This window comes from Mastomys coucha, unplaced genomic scaffold (assembly GCF_008632895.1).
Source record: "Mastomys coucha isolate ucsf_1 unplaced genomic scaffold, UCSF_Mcou_1 pScaffold21, whole genome shotgun sequence".
Classification (NCBI taxonomy): domain Eukaryota; kingdom Metazoa; phylum Chordata; class Mammalia; order Rodentia; family Muridae; genus Mastomys; species Mastomys coucha.
The window spans coordinates 56,872,093-56,892,233 of record NW_022196904.1 but is presented as its reverse complement, the minus strand read 5'-3'; the positions used below and the strand labels follow the sequence as shown (position 1 = coordinate 56,892,233).

At 44.8% G+C, this 20,141-nt stretch overlaps 2 protein-coding genes across 12 annotated transcripts in view; one reads left to right on the top strand and one right to left on the bottom strand.

Annotated features, from left to right (window-relative positions):
* Positions 1-17,487, bottom strand: part of Lins1 (lines homolog 1) — a 29,972-nt gene extending 12,485 nt beyond the window's left edge. For 2 of the 4 annotated variants that reach the window (XM_031386926.1, XM_031386928.1), the window contains exon 1: positions 10,224-10,467. The gene's annotated coding sequence lies outside the window, so the exon portion shown is untranslated. Of the gene's footprint in view, positions 1-10,223; positions 10,468-17,246 lie in introns of those variants that run through there. The other 2 variants (XM_031386925.1, XM_031386927.1) reach the window with 2 other exon arrangements.
* Positions 17,288-20,141, top strand: part of Asb7 (ankyrin repeat and SOCS box containing 7) — a 47,004-nt gene continuing 44,150 nt past the window's right edge. For 4 of the 8 annotated variants that reach the window (XR_004123095.1, XR_004123097.1, XR_004123096.1 and 1 more), the window contains exons 1-2: positions 17,289-18,166; positions 18,351-18,449. The gene's annotated coding sequence lies outside the window, so the exon portion shown is untranslated. Of the gene's footprint in view, positions 18,167-18,350; positions 18,450-18,523; positions 18,649-19,313; positions 19,389-20,141 lie in introns of all 8 variants that reach the window. The other 4 variants (XR_004123094.1, XM_031386930.1, XM_031386932.1 and 1 more) reach the window with 3 other exon arrangements.

Sequence of the window (20,141 nt, the reverse complement as noted above, 5' to 3'; positions counted from 1 at the left end):
TCTCTGGATCACCCTGGCAGTCCTGAAACTCACTCTGTAGCCCAGGCTGGCCTTGAACTCAGAAATCCAACTGCCTCAGCCTCCCAAGTGCTGGGATTAAAAGTGTGTACCACCACCACCCGGCCCAATTATAATTCTTAACACTCTGCTTGGAATGTCCATTCTTCCAATGTAACCAGATGGCTCAGATGAGCCGACAACTGATTTTCTAAAGTCAGTTCATAACTAAGAGTCCTCAAAGAAACTGACATTGGGTGTTACCAGTTACCCAGAAACAGAAGGCGGTCCCTAGCAGCCTTACCTACTCCAGCAAATGGGAATCAGAAATTCGATGGAGCTCACCTATCTTGGAATCTTCAGAGGCCAGAGGAATAAGCCAGTTTAGATACAGAAAGGAGGACCCAGAAACAAGTTAACTTTGTCACTGAAGAACACTGTACAGGACTGTTGTAAGTCACGGAGGGTGTCACATGGGGGCGCTGCCCATGGTTCCCAAGGTGTCGCTTAGTCATGAGTGTAGAGCTGGGATTTGCTGCATGAAGATCACTATGGATTACAGTGTCTGTCCTCAGCAGCCATTTGCTTCCTCAATCCCCTCACTTACTCACCAGTGCTGGGCTCGCTCTACAAAACAGGGGAAAAATGCAGTTGTGATGTAGACTGAGAAAAGCCAGGCAGAAGCTGATTTTGAAGTGGAAGACAATCCTGAGAAATCCCATGCATACTTCAAAGAGACTTGTTTTGCAGATTTACAAACCAAGGTTGCAAGCTGACCACAAAGAGAATTGTCCCTGAGCAAGAAGCTTCAGGAAGCACTGGAGAAGCCTTCCTGGAGGACAACAGTGCCCACCAATGCCTCTTTCTGGGCCAGCATGGTTGTCACCCATAGCTATTTTACCTGACCTTTTAACCCGAGTCATTGAGAGTATACACTAAAAAGATAGAAACATTTGCTTTGGGACGAATCACCCAACTGCACTTAGATCAGCAATTATAGAAACAGGCACCCCAGGAGAGATAGTGCTCCAAAAGAGTTAAGGACTCAAACCAGGGCTGTCATTCTTAAGTGTCCTCTGCACTGCCACCATCGTCAAGTGACTATTCTCCTACCACAACAGGAAACAAACAAAAACATGAAAGAACAACAAAAGTAACTATAAAGAATACCACTCTCAGAATAGCTGCAATAATAGACAGAGGCACCAAATGCTGGCAAAGATGTACAGAAACTAGATCCTGCTACAACAGCTATTCTGTTAAATTAATCTGACAGTTTCTTCAAAAGCTGAACATCTAGTTACCAGATGACCCAGCAACTGGGAAGCTGGCATTCATGCCAGAAAAATAAAGTCAGTCACACATAAACTTGCACAAGATGTCCTTCACTGGGTGTGTGGAAGCAAAGTGATGGAGCCACACTGTGAAATGCTTTCATCATCAACAAAACTCCTATTACTACCTGAGCTACCTCAGATGGCTCTCAAAGGGATTATGTGGGGGGAAAGAGACAATCTTAGAAGCTGTATATTATTTCTATTCCTGAAGAGCAAATGGGCAATGTAATACAGATGAAAGTCAGCCTCTGGCTGAGGGCTTCACCTCCTTAGTGGGTGGGGCTACAAAGGATAACAGGAGGCAAACTGGTGCTAACAAAAATCACAGAGAACTAGGCAAACATTCAAATAAATGCGTACAGATAAAGAGGGAAATCTGAGGGAGGCAGGTAGGTTGTTTCAATTAAGATTCTGTGCTGTGTTGGGCAAGATGCTGCCCTTGGAAAAAATCAGGAAAAAGCTACATAGGGTCTTGCTATATCTTTCTTCAAACTGCTTGCTCCATGACTCAACAATGACCTCAAAGAGAAACCAGTAATTTTAGCTGAATAAAACAGCACATGCCTATAATCTCATCTACTCAGAAGGCTGAGGCAGGAAGGTGGAGTTCAAGGCCTCTCTGGGAAATTCAGGGAGGCCCTGTATCAAAAACAGAAGGGGTGGTTAGATTGGAGATGAAGCTCAGTGTTAGAATGCTTGCCTGGTATTTACTTTCAGAACTATAAAAATAAACAAACCAAATGCCTCAATTTCATGAAGGGTTATAGTCACTTTGTAGCCCAGGACAGCCTCAAACTCATGACTCTCTTGTTAAAGCTCCTGAATGCTGGGATATAAGATTATGTTACCATGCCCAATTACACTAAGACCCTGATTCTTAAAGTCTCTACACCAAAAACTGGACAGAACTGGACTAGAAAGTACATTTCAAATATTTCTAGAAACTAGCTGGACATAGTGGTGCATGCTTTTATTCCTAGAATTTGGCTGGCAGAAGCAGGAAGATCTCTGTGAGTTTGAGACCTGCCTGGTCTGTACACACAGTGAGTTTCAGACCAGCCAGGGCTACATAGTGAGACCCTCTCTCAAAAATAAATAAATCAATAAATAAAATAAACCAAGAAGATGAGCATGGTAGTTCATGTATATAATCCCAGCTCTTGGGTCCCGCTGAAGGCAAATGCGGACATGGAGAAAAGAGGAGTACTAACACCCTTAGGGCCAGTGAGATGGCTCAGCTAATCAAGGCCCAGTGACCTGAGTCTGACCCCCAGAGCCCACATGGTGAAAAAGAACCAACTCCTACGAGTTTCCTTTCATCTGTACATGTGCAATAGTGTATACACAATCAAATGAATTTGTAAAGAATTGTTCAAGGTCAGCCTGGGCTTTTTACACAGCCAGACCTTGTCTCTAAATAAATATTTTAATAATACTAACAATGACACAAAGATCATCTTTGGTATACTGTGAGTTTGAGGTCAGCCTTGGCTACAGATGACTCTCATGCAAAAAAACCCAAGTTTCCTAGGACATGATAGAATTCTGAAGCCTTCCTTAGAAAATGTGATCACTAACGAACTGCCCCATGTCTATTTCTATACCAATACTATTAACAATAAAAGACCAACTTTCTTTATACAAATTGGCGGCTAGAGTTTGCCAAGAGTTTTAGGATTGAGCCTGAGCATAAGTCAACAATGGTTCAACTTTAATTACAGCCCAAGCAGTTACATAGTTCAGACACTGTCTATGGTACTCATCACAGAACCTGAAGAACTCCAAACAAAGGTTGTCCTCCAAGATTCTGGTTCCTAACTCACTGAGATATAAACTGTGGGAAATAAGCATTAGATTAAGATTAGTGGCTTATCAAATTAGGCATGCCCAGCCCAGACTGACCACTGGCCAATCACAACTGTTTCATTTGCATACCATAGTCTACCACCTTGCTGCAGACAGGTCTGTCCTTGCTCAGCCCACTGCTTCCTTGAAGTGTGTTATCTTTTTCTACTCTGATATTAAGTGGTGAATCCTTTTCACTATCAATGAACATGACCCACACATCATATCTGTCTGCATGGACTCTGGGGTACCAGCTTCCATCTCTAAGGACCCCTGGTATGCTCAATAGGAACTTGGAGACATCTGAAAGCCTCTAGTTGGGACAACTCTCCAGGTGCGCCAGGTTTCCTTGCTTCAGGGCATGCTCACCTCTGTCCTTGGAGGTGACAGGCTAGAGTTCCTCTGGGAATTTGTCTCTGCCCCAGGGCCTTTGAACTACTCCACAGAAGAATGAGGATTCCTTATTGGGACCAGTTCCTTGTGGAACAAAGGCCTCCCTTCCCTCAAACTCCATAGCCCTACAGTGGTGGGGAACCAGAGCTCTGTTACACCTCTAAATGGAAGGACTTTCCTTCCTTGGTGACTAACAGTCACCAACCAAGGACAACTCTGGTGGTATCTGAGGGTTGGGACAGAGTGGCCAACTGCTTAGTTTGTAAGGAACAGAGGACTATTTCCTGCCTCTCCTCACTCCTAGTTCTCCGCACCATTGTGGTGACTACCTCTCAAGGCCCTGTTGTTTCTCTTTCCATCTTTTCTGACTGTCCTCTCCCTGAGAATGAGTGCAGTTTCTGGATCATGTACCTAGTGTCCCTGACCTGTAACTGTTGGTTCTAGTGCCAAGATGTCCTTTTATTAAGTTAAATGCTCTCTTTGACATCTGCGCCTCAGGTCTCTTGTGGACACTAAGTGTTTCTGCCTTATGGAAGTATATCCTAGGACTTGGAAGCCCGAGAACCATACAGCTCTGAGGGTCGAAGGTGTCCCAGTGGAAGGGCATCCTGAGACGTGAGGGCTCATGAACTACACAGCTCTGAAGTGGGACAGTGTCCTGGTGAAGGGATTCCTAAGACACAGGAGCCTGGGAACCACACAGCTCTGAGAGGAGGCCTCCTTAGCAGAGATGCTGCAGCTCCCAGGGGAGTGTATCCCCAGTTGAGCTGAGGAGCTCAGGGGCTTCAGCCCTGCTCCTTCTCTCCTTCTCTTCATTGCTTCTTTTCTTCTTGCCTTCTCCCAGTGGGTCAACCAGGCAGCAAATCTCATGGAAGTTTTATTGGAAGGTCCAGGATGTGTAGGGATGAATCCAGGGATGGCTGTCCTCTGCTCCTGGGAGCAGACACCAGGGAGTCCAAAGGGGCAGTGCTTATATAGGGTTTCTGAGTGGGCAGAGTTTCTCAGGGCAGAGATTTCTAGAGTTAGAATTAGTGGGATTTTAAGTCCTGATCTTGGAGAGGCTCAAGGATTGGTAGGTTTTTGAGAAGCTCAGAGATTGGTGGGTTTTCCTGCTCAGGAATTGGTGGCCTTTTTCTCACCTTCTTTTCTCTGCATCAGGCCCATGGGTTAAGGTGGGAAGTCCTTCCTGGCTGCAGCCAGCTTTTGCTGAGGAGCCATCTCTGTGGGGCTGTTGAGGGTGAAGGAGGGGGAAAGATGCTGGAGAGGAGGTGCGGCCACTGTGGATAGCTTCTATAGGACAGCTCCTGCAATGGTGTCTCACGAAAGCTTTAGGCTAAGGCAGGAAAGAAATGACCACCATGGACAGCTCCTCATGCACCAGTAGGCTGAGGCAGGCTAGGTACTGGCACCATGGACAGCTCTTGAGGGGCCAGAAAGGAGGCGCACCACCTTGGACAAGTCCTGTGAGGGCTGCAGGCTGAGGAGATTCTATGGTGTGGCCATTTTTGACAGGAGTTACCATTTTGGACAGCTCTGTGGGACACTTTACTGTGGCAGGAGGATCCTGGTGCTGCTTTGATGGCTTTTGTGATCACCTTCTCAGGAAGTCCTTTAGTAAGGTGAGCTATCCCTTTTTGAAAGTTGCACATCAAATGCCTTGAACCTAGGGCCCTTTGTTCCCTAGAAGGATGTCTGCTAGAGACTAGGAAACTGATCTCCAGTCTCAGCAAGAGACAGTCACCTCATTTCCCTTAAGATTTACCCTCATGTGTGGGGGTAAGGTTCATTTGAAAAAAGCTGGAGAAAATTTTGATCCCTCGACTCTGAAAACATCTGTGTTCTTTTGTCACATGGCTTGGTCCTGAGATGGAGAGGCAAGGCCCTTAATCAGTACCCTCAACTGCAGTACTGTTCTCTAGTTTGCCCTGTTCTCTTACTCCTTTGGAAATGATTTCACGTCTCCATGGCCAGCTCCTCCTTCTCCAACTTCAAATCTGTGAAAAACCTATTGGGGATGCCTGGTCAGGTTTTGGGGATCCTAGAATGTCCCGCGCTATCTCCTGCCGGCAGGAAAGACGCGGCACACACGGATCCTTCTGCAGTACAAACTTTACTTTCACTAGCTTCAGTTGAGGAGGAGGAGAGCCCCGACTATATCAAAACCCTTCCCTTATATAGGGCCGTATGCCCGCCTCAGACGTGGCGACTCATAATAGGCTGTGTGACGATCAGGCCATTTGACGTGACCAAAGGCACTCGTTGGGATTTACAGGCACACGCGCACAAAGCGTTCTTATGCCAACGACAAGGCATTCTTATACCAACGGCAAGCCAAATGTCATCGCCATTTTGTAATGGCGATGTGCTTATGAAGTGGCTTCCTACACTAGAAGACCAGGAGATATCCTACCTAATCCTACTGATCACCCTCCAAACCCACCTTCCCAAGAGACTCTCCCCTATATCCTTAGCCCTCCTCCTACTTGAGGAATACCTTTAGGAAACAAATCTCTCCCACTGGACAGAGAAGGCCTATATCCGTTCTGCAAGGTAGCCAACATAGAACCATCAAAGTCCATGTTCCCTTTCTCATGCCTGACCTTACCCACATAGAAACTGAACAGCTCTTCTAATCAAGACCTCTCTACTTCATTAAAGAATTTCATATAACATATCAACTGCCTCCTATACATGAGGAATTTGCTCATAGCCAAGAAATGGGTCAGTGAGGCTCATGCCTATAACCCTTGCACTGGTTAGATTTTCTGCCAACTTGGCATAGGCTAGAGTCATTGGGGGGGGGGGAAGGGAGTTTCAATTAAGAAAATACTTCTATAAGGATGGCCTGTAAGGAAGTCTGTGGAGTACTATCCTGATTGATTGATGGAGGAGAGCTCAGTATGGACAAGGCCACCCTGGGAAGGTGGTCATGGAGTGTAAAAGAAAACAGGTTGAGCTATCCATGGAAAGCAAGCCAGGAAGCAGCATTCCTTTGTGGTCTCTGCTTTAATTCCTACCTCCAAGTTCCTGTCTTGACTTCCCGTCATAAGAGTCTGAAGGAAATCCTTTCCTCCCCAAGTTGCTTTTGGTCATGGTGCTTTTCACAGCAATAGAAACCAAACTAAGACACCATGGAAGTCATTCCCAGGGAAGATGCAGTTTCCAAACAGACCCTAATTGAACTTATCAAGATAAGTATCTAGATAGGGGAGTCATAATTATCTGTGTCCATGCTTAATAGAAGGTATGAAAAAGGCTGGCCGCAAGAAAGCTTATTAATTACACCAAGTTGAAAGAAGTAAAACAGGCCCACTGAGAACTCAGCCTTGTTTCATTCCAGATTGGCCATGAGTATCTTGGATGGAGGGAGTCTCAAAGGCCTTAGCATTCTCAAAGTCCATTTTGTCAGCCAAGCTTCCTTGAATATATGACAAAACTCTCATTTTACTAGGTACAGCCTTTCCTTGAAGAAATTTATGATTAGGATGAGGCCTCAGGGACCAAGAAGGAGAGACAATATAACAAACAGGTCCAGTACATGAGAGCAATCAGAGACCATGCCTATGCCAGGGCAGCCCAGAACCCTCCTGTTACAGTCAGATCCTGTACACAGACATGTCTATGCCAGGGCAGCCCCAGAACCCTCCTGTTAAAGTCAGATCCTGTACACAGACTATGTCTATGCCAGGGCAGCCCCAGTACCCTCCTGTTACAGTCAGACCCTGTACACAGATAAGAACCTATGCCAGGGCAGCCCCAGTACCCTCCTGTTACAGTCAGATCCTATACACAGACCATGTCTATGCCAGGGCAGCCACCAACACACTCCTGTCACAGTCCAATCCTGCATGCTAAAGCCCATGTTCATTAAAACTTTCTCTCCTGACTCACAAGAATCTTCACTGGGCACTGGGCTGTTACAACAGCTGCCGAGTAGAACACATCATTCAAAATCCATGTGCCCATCACACTGCCTATTACTGGAATTGTGGGACACTGAAAATGGAACTACTGCTCTCTTGCTCAGGAGGAGGAGAGGGGGGTCATTTCAACAACAGAAGTCCATATGTAGTATGGTCAGGGGGACTGATAGGTAACGTCTGACTCTGCTCCTTTATGGGCCCACTGTGGAAAGGAGCCATTTTGAGCTGGACTGACAGGGCCTAGAGGCTATACTGACTCCCAGTCAGTTCCTATGCAAGAGCCCTGAATGGCAGTTTGCTTGTCAGGAGCTGGAGCCAGGAGGCCTGAAGCATCTATAGATTTGAACTTTCCTGGATAGCTGCCATTGGATGTTTCCAAAGCCAAACTTTTCTAATGCACCACACAGATTTAGAATGGGCATTAGAACAGTTTTTGAGCCAGAATATAGCTCAGAGGTAGAGCATTTGTCTGGTATGTGTGAGATCCTGGGTTCTAGCCCCAGGACCACCATCCCTCATTTTAGTACCAGAAGAATCTTGAATATGAGCTAGACAATGTTCTCAAATTCTAGCATCAGAATTGCCTGGAAGGCTTGCTAGAATGTGAGCAACATCCTCACTCCTCCGCCCCAGATTCTGATTCTATGCATCTGGAAAGAACTAAGAATTGGATCAAAGATGACACTAAAGCTTTCTGTGCAGTCTATTTGATTTAGTGGTGAGAAAGCTGAGTTCTCTGGCTTCATAGCGCACTGAGCTAAACATTTTCTAGAAGTGGAACATTTTATTAATATTAAAAGTGCTAGTCTTCTACTCTTAATTGCTGAAGTGATTAAGCAGTCCTCCAGGAATCAATCTTTATGGGAAAGATTCACTACTCTTTCACACCACGTGTCCTGTGAGTGTCCCTTACCTCAGCATCCTGTTCGCTGGGCCAGTGAGACCAGCATCTACAATGTGGCTTCTCTACTCATCCCTATCCCTCTTTCTGCCAGCTGGACTATGGCTACAGGGATGCCACTGAGAGCATCTGTATCTAAGGTGGCTGTATTAGTCAGGGTTCTCTAGAGTCACAGAACTTATGGTAGTCTCTATGTAGTAAAAGAATTTATTGATGACTTACAGTCTGTAGTCCAACACCCAACCATGGTCAGCAGCAGCTGTGAATGGAAGATCAAGGATCTAGCAGTTGCTCAGTCCCACAAGGCAAGCAGGCGAAGCCGAGAGCCTTTTTCCAATGTCCTTATTATATAGGTCTCCAGCGAAAGGTGTTGCCCAGATTAAAGGTGTGTGCCTTTAGATCTCAAGATCTCCATGCCAAGATTCAGGTCAGAAACTTGTATCTCTCAGTCTCCAGATTAGGGCTACAGGTGAGCCTTCTAATTCTAGATTGTAGTTCATTTCAGATAGTCAAGTTGATAACCAGGAATAGCCACTACAGTGGCCTAATTCATCATTCCCAGGTCCCTACACAGTCCCATCCAGAACAGCGCCTTTCATCACCCAGAGTACAAGCTAGTATTTCTTCTACTATCAACTGCTTTAGAGGACAGATATGGCTTACAGAGCAGTGGTCAAACAGGGAAGACACCACAAATTACTAGGAAAAATGCCCAAGACCCGATTCTATAGAGGCCGACCAAATCATAGTTGCTACATTTGGGGTTGGAACTTCCTTCCTCCAATGAGTTATTATGATTTATTTGTGTATTTAACCATTGAAAACAAACAAAAAATTCATGTTGCTTTATATATAAGACCCATTTTTTTAATGAGTAAACCAAACAGTATGCACACACACACACACACACACACACACACACACACACACACACAGAGATTGTGTGTGCATTTGCATATGCCACATGTGTTCACCAGGTGCCTGCAGAGGTCAGGAGAGTATCAGGTCTCAAAGAGTTGACATCAGAGGTAGTTGTGAACTACTTAATGTAGGTGCAAGGAACTAAACTTGGGTTCTTTAAGGAGCACTGTGTGTACTTGAAGAGAAAGCTGGGGGTGGGGACAGGGATTGGGGTAAGGATGGGGTTGTATATATACTTGTAACCCCAGTACTGGGGAGACAAAAATAGGAGGATTTCTGAGGTATACTGGTCAGCCAGCCTAACCTAACTGGTGAGCTTCAATCCAATGAAGAATTTGACTCAAATGAGGATAATGTTGTTTCTGAAACCTAAGTTATCCTGTGGCCTTCATCCACATGAGTACATGGTATAAACCCACACAAGTGTAACCACGTAAACACATATGTACACACACACCAAACTGACTTCTGCAGGCCACCTGACTGAAAGATGACACAAGGACAGTCAAATAAAGCAGCTGGTTCCTGTGACCACCGTTGCAACGACAGAAGGCCCATCATTACGGTTTCTCAGGAAGTTTCTCAAGAACAACAGCAGCCCAGGTTTTGTTCAGCAGAAACTGGAGATCAGTGCAGCAGACTTGTGGCTTATCTGCTGAAGGAAGATCCTGTGGTTGCCTCCCTACTTCAGCTAACAGTTTGCAGGGAGAACAATATGCCCGACTTGGCTGCTGTGTAGACATGCTGTCCCCAATGAAGTCATCACTTAAAAACAAATTTTAAAATATGTAATCTTGTTTAAATTGGCTTTGAGTAATAAAAGACAGGTGGTGGTCTGAACGATCACAGAAACAAGATTTTAACACAGCAATGGGATGGGCTCTAGAAATAGGAAAACCAGCTTACCAGTAACCCAGCAAAGGTTGTGGAAGCTTCTTTACCACATCTGTGTCAGGAAGCATCACCTACTAAAGAGCACCGTGTTCCTCCCACATCCCTGGACTGTCCGGTTCCCAAAAGAAAGTCACTTCTGAAAACAGTCAATGATTGTGGGGAGCCACAGCTGCCACCCTATATATTTGGCACCTGGTCTCTGGCCAGAGCAGAGAGCATTGTGATAAACAAACCCTTATTTGGAAAAGCTGAGTGCCTCCAGTTTGTGATGCAAGCTGGCATGATTTCCCGCAGCCTATTATGCTTTGCCACGTAGCCGATGCTGATTGGGACCAGGGAAAGTATTTAACCCGCGAGGGCTGGGGACTAGAGAGGAAGAAGGAAGAGAGAAAGAAGAAGAAATAAATGAATGAGTCTGTAATACAAAGTTCCCGAATAAACTGCTTGGAGAAGAGTTCATGATTGCCTCCTTATTTCCGCTGGTCAGTGAGGTGGCGACAAATGATGAAAAGGAGCAAAAATGAGTTCCTCTTACTAAAGCCATTTAATAGTCCAGGCTGGAGAGATGGCACAGGGGTTAAGCACACTTGATGCTCTTGAGGAGAATCTAAATTCAGTACCCATGTGGTGGCTCCCAGCACTCTTTATAACTCCAGTTCCCGGGTATCTGCCACCTTCTTCTGGCCTCCTCAGGCACCAGCACATATGTGTTGCACAGACATACATGCAGACAAACACTTATTCCTACAAGACAGAAACAGATCTTAGAAGAAAAAGTACTATTCTAAAACCCTACCTACTTTTTTCATCAAACTAAGAAAACATCTCAAAGCCGGGGCTTTCACATCAGTGAGATAAAAGTGCTCCCAGAAGACTGTTTGCTTTTGTTGCATGTGGGGACCCATTCAGCTATTTAAAAACTGGGCCTAATATGATCCTGTGTAGGAATATCACTTACACTAAAAAATAAGATAGGGCTTACTACTAGAAACTAGAAAGACTAGTTATTATTTTTTATTTTTCAAATAAAACAAATATATACAGCTATTTTATGTTTAAAAAAATCTTGAAAGTTTAAAACACAATAAATAATCAACATTAAAATATTTTGCCCACACTGACACTATAAATATAAAGTGTTGCAATAAGCCAATGTGTTATAATACTAGTATTTCTTATATTAAAAAATAAAATTAAAATGGGCTGGTAAGACAGTTCAGTGGGTGAAGGTGCTTTCCTCCAAAGTCTAACTACCTGAGTTTATCCCTGAGGCCTACCAGGTGGAATGAGAGACCCAACTGTTGAAAGTTATCCTCTGACCCCCATATGCATGTGCACAGACACAAGAGAAATAAATATAAAAAAGTACTTTTTTTAAAACTAAAAACCAACCATGCTATGGCAAGAGAAAAAAAATCATGAAGTTAAATCAGTGTTTTTAAATTTTGAAATTATTTGTAGTCTGATTTTGGGGTCATAATCTTTGTATGGTATTTGTATGCAAATATTGCCCTTATTCTCATTTAAACAAAATGGTAAGAAAGGTATTTGTAAAGATACTTAACTGAGAATATGAATGGCATTGGCTAATTTAAATTCACTCTTTGTAATAGAGTGCTAATATTTTTCACTTTTGTAACATTTAGTCTTTGGTCATTTGAGCAAAATTTTAAAATATTTCTTAAATAAATAAATAATATTCTGCAGTCTAGGGCTGGGGTGTAGCTTGGTGATAGGCTTGATCCCCAAAGCAACAAAAGCAGACCAAAGACAAACAACCTCCAACCACTCCAAGGCCCCACAATCTACACTGCCTTTCAAGTCAAAGAATTCCAATTTAGGAATTAAAATCTGATAGCCAAAGTCAATAAAGCAAGTCGGGGCTCTCCAGTAGCACACCCTGTGAAACTCTGGCTATCTGATGTTCTTCCTGTTATCTCTACATTGCTTGAAAAATTGTTGGAACTCAGATCTGGAGTTTTAGCTGGGAGATGGCTGAGCTGGCCATGCGGAGAGAACACAGTGACCCTCACAAAGGTGCTGCCAGACCTTCCAGTTTCAGAAGCAGAGGCAGCATCTGGCCTGAGCCGTGTGTGCTCCGAAGCTGTATGCTCCCAACCTTATGTTTTCTCCTCTCTCTCCTTCCTTTCCTTCTTTGTGGGCTTAGAAACTGCCTGGTTTTATACTTAGCAAATGTTCTAAAACTAACTCATAAATTACACCTGAATGGTTAGAAAAAAATAACATTTCAATATATGTAAAGATCTAAAAGATTTTTTTAATCAATGATTCACAAATTAGGTAACATCTCCTTTAATTCTTTTTCCCCTTTTTCTTTTTCCTATAATGCACAGGATTAAGCCCAATGTGTTGCACATGCTAGGCAAGTACTCTACCCTTGAGCCAAACTCCAGACATCACATAAAGACATAAAGAAGATATTAAGGAGTTGGATAGTGGAGATGTGCTCTACAGGCAGAGTATAAAAGGAGGCTCACTACTGACTCAGTGTCTTTCCAGGAATGACAGGGCATCTTCCATGCTGGCTCAAGCACAATGGGCCCTGGTAGAGTTCAATTTGATTACTAATACTTAGTACAACTGGCTGCTCTGTTTAGCCGGGTTGTTTGGATGGGCTTGGTGTAAAGCAAAGGCCTCTGACATGTTTCTCTCACGTGTTTTGAAAGAGTGGTACACCACAGCAAGGAAACCCTAAAAGTCCTGGACTAGAGTGTTTCTATTCATTTTCAAATCCTCAAACCCCGAGAGCACTGGAGACCTTGTGCAAGACCTTATGGGAAATTACTTCAGTTATAATCACTTTAGGCAAAAATTACAGGCCAGTCCTGGACTAACTTATAAGTGTATTGTTGGTGCTTTCAAAGCACAGAAAGGCAAGGTGCTCTGACCTGCAAGCTGTCTGGGACAATCCTTTGTTTTTACAGTAAATCAGTGTAGAGTGAAAAGATCAAAAGTTACCAAACATACCACTGACCAGTCCAATAATAACTGGGTTCTAATTGTAAGTCAGGCATCCATTTTAAAAAGACATGCCAAGATTTGAATTCATAAAAGGATGACTGGTGGAAAGCAGCAAGGATAAAATTGATGATTAAAAAGCTTCGGAAAATATGTGGTGTGGAGAGCCGTTTTCAGCTGCTCCCGGAGAAGAGTGGTCTCATAAACAAGCCCTCATTTGGCTAAGCTTGCTGCCATTGGTTGCTTCCGCATCTGGTGACCTATCCGCTTTTGCCACGTGGCCCATTGGGATTGGCTAAGCTTGGGAGTACTTAATGGCCGAGGGTGGGCTGGAAGGCGGGGCTTAGATGGCAGGAAGGTGGGGCTTAAGTCATGGCTCCACAGAGCCAGAAGGCAGGAGAAGAAGAGCAGGAGGAGAAGGCAGGAGAAGCAGGAGGGAGAAGCAGGGGGGAGAAGACTGTTACAATGTTCTTGAATAAACTGCTAAGAGGAAGAGCTTGGGTTGCATCTTTCTTGCTGGTCAGGGCAGACGCGACAATGTAGGATCCTTCCAAATAGTTTGTTGCAGGTTTTTTTTTTTTTTTTTTTGTCTGTTTGTTTGTTTGCTTGTTATAAGAATTCTGAACCTGCTTGCAGAGTTGCACCTATTCCTCTGAATATGCAGTTATATAATGCTAGGTTCTACATATATTCAATCTAAATTAATAGCCAGAAGTGTTTGAAAACTTCTTGTAGAACAACCTGCTTCTTAGGAAAACTAAACTTACACATTTTCTAATCTAAGCAAACAGTTATTAAAGATACTCTCCTAGGTTGGCAAGATGGCTCAGTGGGTAAAGGAGCCTGCTGCCATGCCTGATGGCCTGAGTTCAATTCCTGGAATGAGAAAACAGCCTGCACGTCATCTTCTGACCTTCACACATGCACAGTGGTGATGTACATCCCCACACATAGACATTAAATAAATAGGTGTAAAAAAATCTAAAGATGTTCTAGCAACTTACATTTTCTGAAAAGCTTTATATTGATGGAGGAAAAGAAACCTGTGGGGCTCACTAAAAGCAATGGTAACTTAATCATTTACCCACACTGGTCAGATGCCTTCATGCGGGGGGTGCGGTACACATGTTAAAACAAACCTACTCTTCCCTATACGTTTCATACTTTCTTTCTGCTTAAAATTTTATCACTTGGCCTCCTGGCCAAAGGGACAGATTCTCTAAAGAAAATGTAGGCCTAACTCATACAGGTAATAACTGCAGTTTTTCCATTTTAAAAAAATGCCTGCCTTTTCTAAAAGCACACTGACTCTTGGCAAGGCTTCTCTATGTCCAGAAATTCCTTCTCCATCTTCCTCTCTGGATCCTCTTTCTCTCCTGGGCTCTTACTGTCAGGACTTTTCAGCGTTCAGCTCTCTACATCTCCCCTTGCAGAATAATTCCATAAGCTTTTAGGTCCTCAATTTTACTTTTGCAAGTTAGGGTTTAGTTCCTTTCCGGGCTATGTACAGATACTCATTGACTTATCATGGGGCTACATTCCAATAAGCACATCATAAGCAGAAAACCTACTTCTTATACTGACCATGTCTACAACACTCCCATTAGCTTACAGGTGGGAAAACTTCATTTAGTCCAAACCTATGTTATAAAAATACAGAATCTCTCATGTCCATTATTAAATGCCGTGAGAAACCATAGCTATATGTGTAGAGGAGACATAGTGAGGCCTTCTATTGACATGAGGGGATGTAAAAACACAACAGACCAACAAATACTGGAAACACAGCACCACTGCCTGTTTTCCCTGATAGTGTAGCTGCTTGGGAGCATTGGTGAGCTGCCATGGCCCAGTGTCTTGAGAAACAGGGTGTCTTAGACAGGGTTTCTATTCCTGCACAAACATCATGACCAAGAAGCAAGTTGGGGAGGAAAGGGTTTATTCAGCTTCCATTTCCACATTGCTGTTCATCACGAAAGGATGTTAGTCAGGAAACAGGAGCTGATGCAGAGGCCATGCAGGGATGTTTCTTACTGGCTTGCTTCCCCTGGCTTGCTCAGACTGCTCTCTTATAGAACCCAAGACTCCCAGCCCAGGGTTGGCACCACCCACAAGGGGCCCTACCCCCTTGGTCACTAATTGAGAAAATGCCCCACAGCTGGATCTCATGGAGGCACTTCCCCAACTGAAGCTCCCTTCTGAGATAACTCCAGCCTGTGTCAAGTTGACACACAACACCAGCCAGTACAGAGGGAAAAAATTACATTTCAAAATGTGGTGTGTGTCTTCCACTGAATATTAACAGTGAGTCTTTAAGGAAGAACCCACAAGCATCCTGCAGAACTACACCTGGAGAGGGAATACCCATAAACATTTATCCCTGAGGATCAACTCAACTCATTCCATGCCCTTCAAACTCACTTTTTCCTGTACCTCTCTCTCCTCACCTCAGTGAATAGAGTCCATATCAGCTACAGTGGACCATTTCTCCCCTTGACATAGACAACAGATCCCTTCCTAAGTAGTTATATCTTGGCTTACAATATACCCATCCACAGTCTGAAAAATCTATTTTTCTTAGGATGATGTCTCAAACTCCAAAAACACATGGCCTTGCAGGGCTTTAAGATCTGCCTTTTGGGGTTTCTTTACTTCTGTGCCCACAAGCTAATTATCTGTATGCTTTCTCTGAGGCCCCAAAGACTTCTGCAATTAGAAGATAACCTAAGCTTTCACTGACCCCTTTTTCTGGGGAAATCATATTCAGTTGTCTTTCATCTACTCTTACCTTTTTACTGGGAATCTATTAGCCCCTAGAAACATTATATATATTCAAGTCAGGATTAGACAGCCCGGCTCAGTGCTTCTGGTCAAAACTATAGTATCACTGTCTTCAAGATATTTCAGTTTTGGTTCCATACCACACCCCCATTCCTGACTATGACCTTTCCTAGGAATGAGAGAACTTAGTCTGCTCACATAAGAAGTGACTCCTGTGGAAAACACCAAAGGAATAATCTTTGAATATCCAAGTAAAGGTCTAGAAGAAAAGACCCAGAGGTAAATTGAACACTGACTCCCACCTTCAACAAAATATCTCAATAGGTTACATCATCCCCAGTAATCCAATTTCCCATAACAGCTTTCTCTATTAAGTGATCAATGCAAAACATAGAAACTGTAATCATTCTGGCATGACCTATACACTCCTGCAAAATCTGCAGCCTGCCCACACCTCCTAATCTCATTCCCATCTTTCTCCCACTTACTCAGCCACAGTTCCCCTAAACTTATTCCAGTACCACAAAGACTTTGCGCTTCTGATTAACTGCCTGTAAAGTTCTTCCCTCAGATCTTTGTTGGGCTAGTTTTTTGTCATTCACAGCGCGCAAATGTCATTCTCTGGGAGACCTGGCTAACAATCTAAGAGTCCAGCGCATCCTAGTCAAACTGTATTCCATTACTTTGTTGGGGATTGGAGTTTTTTCCCCCCTAATCATTTTGCAGTTTCATCTTCTCTTGCCAAGATAAAAGCGAGAGGGGGGAGGGGAGGGAGAGAGGGGGAGAGAAGGAGAGAGAGAGAGAGAGAGAGAGAGAGAGAGAGAGAGAGAGAGAGAGAGAGAGAGAGAGAGAAAGTTCACAAAGTCTCCCCAACAACCAGAGTAGTGTCAACCCAGTAAACACTTGCTAAAAGAATCAATGCATTTAAACAATGTATCAATGTGCCCACTTTGCACTTTTTCCCCTGGCTCTTTTCATTCACAAGAAACCGCGAGGGTTGCTCTCCTCGCAGGAAAGCCCTTGAACCCGCCTCGCGCTCCCCAAAGAGCGTGCTCTCTTGCAGGCTGGGCGAGGCGCAAGCAGCCTGGAAGCTAACCGGGTCTCAGAGACCGACAGATGCACGAAACACCCGCCACTCGCTTCCAAGAAGCGCCGCGGAACGCAGGCGAATAGGGGCCCTCCTCGCCTGCCCTCGACCCTGCCACCTCGTCCGCTGCTCAGCCTGCCACCCACAAGACGCTCCAGCCACCCAGCTCAACCTGGACTCGTGGTTACCTGGCTGCCATCCGGCTGGGCCACGCAGCCATCGCCCGGCCACTTGCGCCCACAGCTGCCCACTCCAGGCCACCGTACTCCACGGAAGGCCTCGCCGGCCCCTCCCTCAACAGGAGTGGAAGCCCCATTCGTAGTACAGTGTCTCTTAGCAACCGCTTCGAGTCTCCAGGCCGTGGGGCGGAGCCTCGAAAACCGCCGCGGGGAAGCGGAGGGACGAAGTGAGAGAGACCAATCGGAGTCCAGTCCCGGCCTCTACCAGCCCGCCTCCTCTAACTGTCGCGAATCCGCGGGCAGCTTTACGACAACCAGGGGGTGGGGGCCTCCGGGTGAGGAGAAGGAAGCAACCAACCAACCAAGTCGCCCCCACCCCCTACCCCAACCCCCACCCACCGCGGATCTGGTTTACGGCTTGGAGCGCAGGCTCCAGTGCAGCAGCTGATTGGTTGTCGAAGGCTTGGTCCCATCCCAGTGACCCCAAAGTGCTGGAAGGAGGGGGCGGGGGTGGCCCAGTGCAAAGTGCATCCCGAAAGCCCCCTGTCGGGACACCCTGCTGCTGACACTTCGGACCTAGTACGACTTGGGGTCTCTCTGTCCCCAGACCTCTTGAGTCCCTCGGTAGCTGAAAGCCTCCGGCCCGGCGCGCGGCAGACCCTTGGTCTGAGCCCCTGGACCGGGACTGCCCCCCACCCCTCCGAGCCGGCACTTCCTCCCAGCACCCCTTCCCGGAGGCTGCTCCGAGGCCAAGACCGCCACCCCCAGCCTGATCGACTATCTGGATGCTCTCCGGGTTGGGGCCGTGAAGCACCGAGGAGGATCAGGAACACGGAGTCCGGCCCTGCCTGGGATGTTTCTTCAATGGAGAAGTTGGTGAATGTGGAGGAGGCTGAAAGGAGAGAGAGGAGCTGCGACTGAGGAGACAGGTAAAGTCAGTTTCTTCCTCCCTTGAGGGGAAGGGGCTTGGCTGGGTGGGTGGGGGTTGGGGGAGAAGCCCTGCTCTAGCCTGCCTGCCCTTGGCACCCTTCAGCCTTTCCTTAGCTCCCCCATCCTCATAGCCCTCTCCTCGCCCCTGGATCACTGCACCACTGATTGGTTTCTGTTTTCCAGCTTTGAGCTTGCTGGAGGACACTCGCAAGTAGAGAGGGGTCTGGCCACCCACCAGAGGAGCAATAAACAGAGTGCTTTGGACCAGCATCCTCTCTAAAGGTAAAGAGCCAGACCTCCCTTCCCCCATTGTTTACTCCTGGCCCCTACCTCATTAAGTAATGCTTTATTTTCAGGGTGGTTGCCTGGGAATGCAAGCTTTCTTAGATCCTAGTTTCCTAGCAAAACCAGCAGCACTGCCCATGCCTGGTCCTTAACACCTCAGTAACTTCTCTACCCCAGAAACGTCTTCTGGGACCAGGTCAGAGTGTTTCCGTGTTTTGCATTATCTTTTGGTATACTGTGTCATTTACTCTGCTCTGAGGCTTGGAGACCTTTTTGTAGTTCCCCGCCTTCCTTACTCTCATAGGAATTCTTCAATTCCATGTTAATTGCTTGTTAATTCTGAATGATGCTGCTTTTAATTAAACAACAATTTACTGTTTTGCCCATGTACATTTTTTTTTCTCTATGCCTCCATCAGAAAAGCTTCAGAGTTACCTAACTGATAATGGCTTAGTAGCAGGTGGTGAACAGGAGGACTGAAACTTGCAGGTTTTGAAGAAAATAATTGGATTTGGTTTTCCTGAAAAAGTGAATGTGTGTAGTTTGAGAATGGGACCAGTATAGAAACTGTACAAAAGCACTATTAGCCCCGGAAACAAAGTATATAGTTACTATGGGTGTTTTTTTGTGTGTTTGTGTGCGACAAAATGGATGAACACTGGAGTTGTTATGAAGTGATACATAGTATTTGTTACATCTCTGGTGTTCTAGGTGAACTTAGAAACATTTACAATGTATTTCCTTGACAATAGTGGCAAGGTCAGGAACTTTAAAACAAAGTATTGTTTTGGTATGTTTAGCTATCTGCTGCTTGGTTTTGGCAGTGGTCATTCTTGTTTTCTCATTTTAAAACCCTTACAGAGAATTTACTAGATTGAAATGTAAGCACCTAGGTCATGTGCTCAGATTTCTGCTGCCTCCGAAAATGCCCTAAAGGTAAGTTTAGAACATTAATATAAAGAGACAAATGTATACAAATAAACTATAGGGAGAGATTATACAAAGGACAACCTAGAAACTACCTACTGAATAACTCTATAACATTTGTTATCACATATAAAAAGGACTCACTTATTTTAATAGCTCAAATGATTTTTGAAATTTGCAGTACAAAGAAGTATTCAAAATGGTAGGCCTTTTATTCCTTTAAATTTTCTGTCTGTCTTGCATGTGTGCGTGTGCACACACACACTATCTTTAGATTCTACTGATTCTTAAGGCGTAAAGATAATTTTAAGAGGCTGGGGGGGGGCTTGCACATTTTTAAGACTTGAAACTACATGACAAAGAAAGTATGTTCTCAATAGAATTTTAAAATAATATATATCAGCTGTCTGTTCTCTCTGTAATTGCTTTACTCTTTTTCTTTCTTTTCTTTTTTAAAATTTCTGGTGCTTTGAGACAGGGTTTCCTCTGTGTAGCTTTGGCTGTCCAGAAACTCCCTGTAGACAAGGATAGCCTTGAACTCAGATCTGCCTGACTCTGCCTCCCGAGTGCTGGGATCAAAGACTTATGCTTGGCTATAATTGCTGTACTTTCCAGGCTGAGGAATGGGGATCCTGAGGCAGGAGGATGGAGAATTTGAAGCCAACCTGTGCTGGCTACAGAGTGAAACATGCTTTTAAAGAACCAAATGAAAGAAAGAGGAAAAAAAATATTCACCAGTGACTGTACTATGGAGAAAATTTA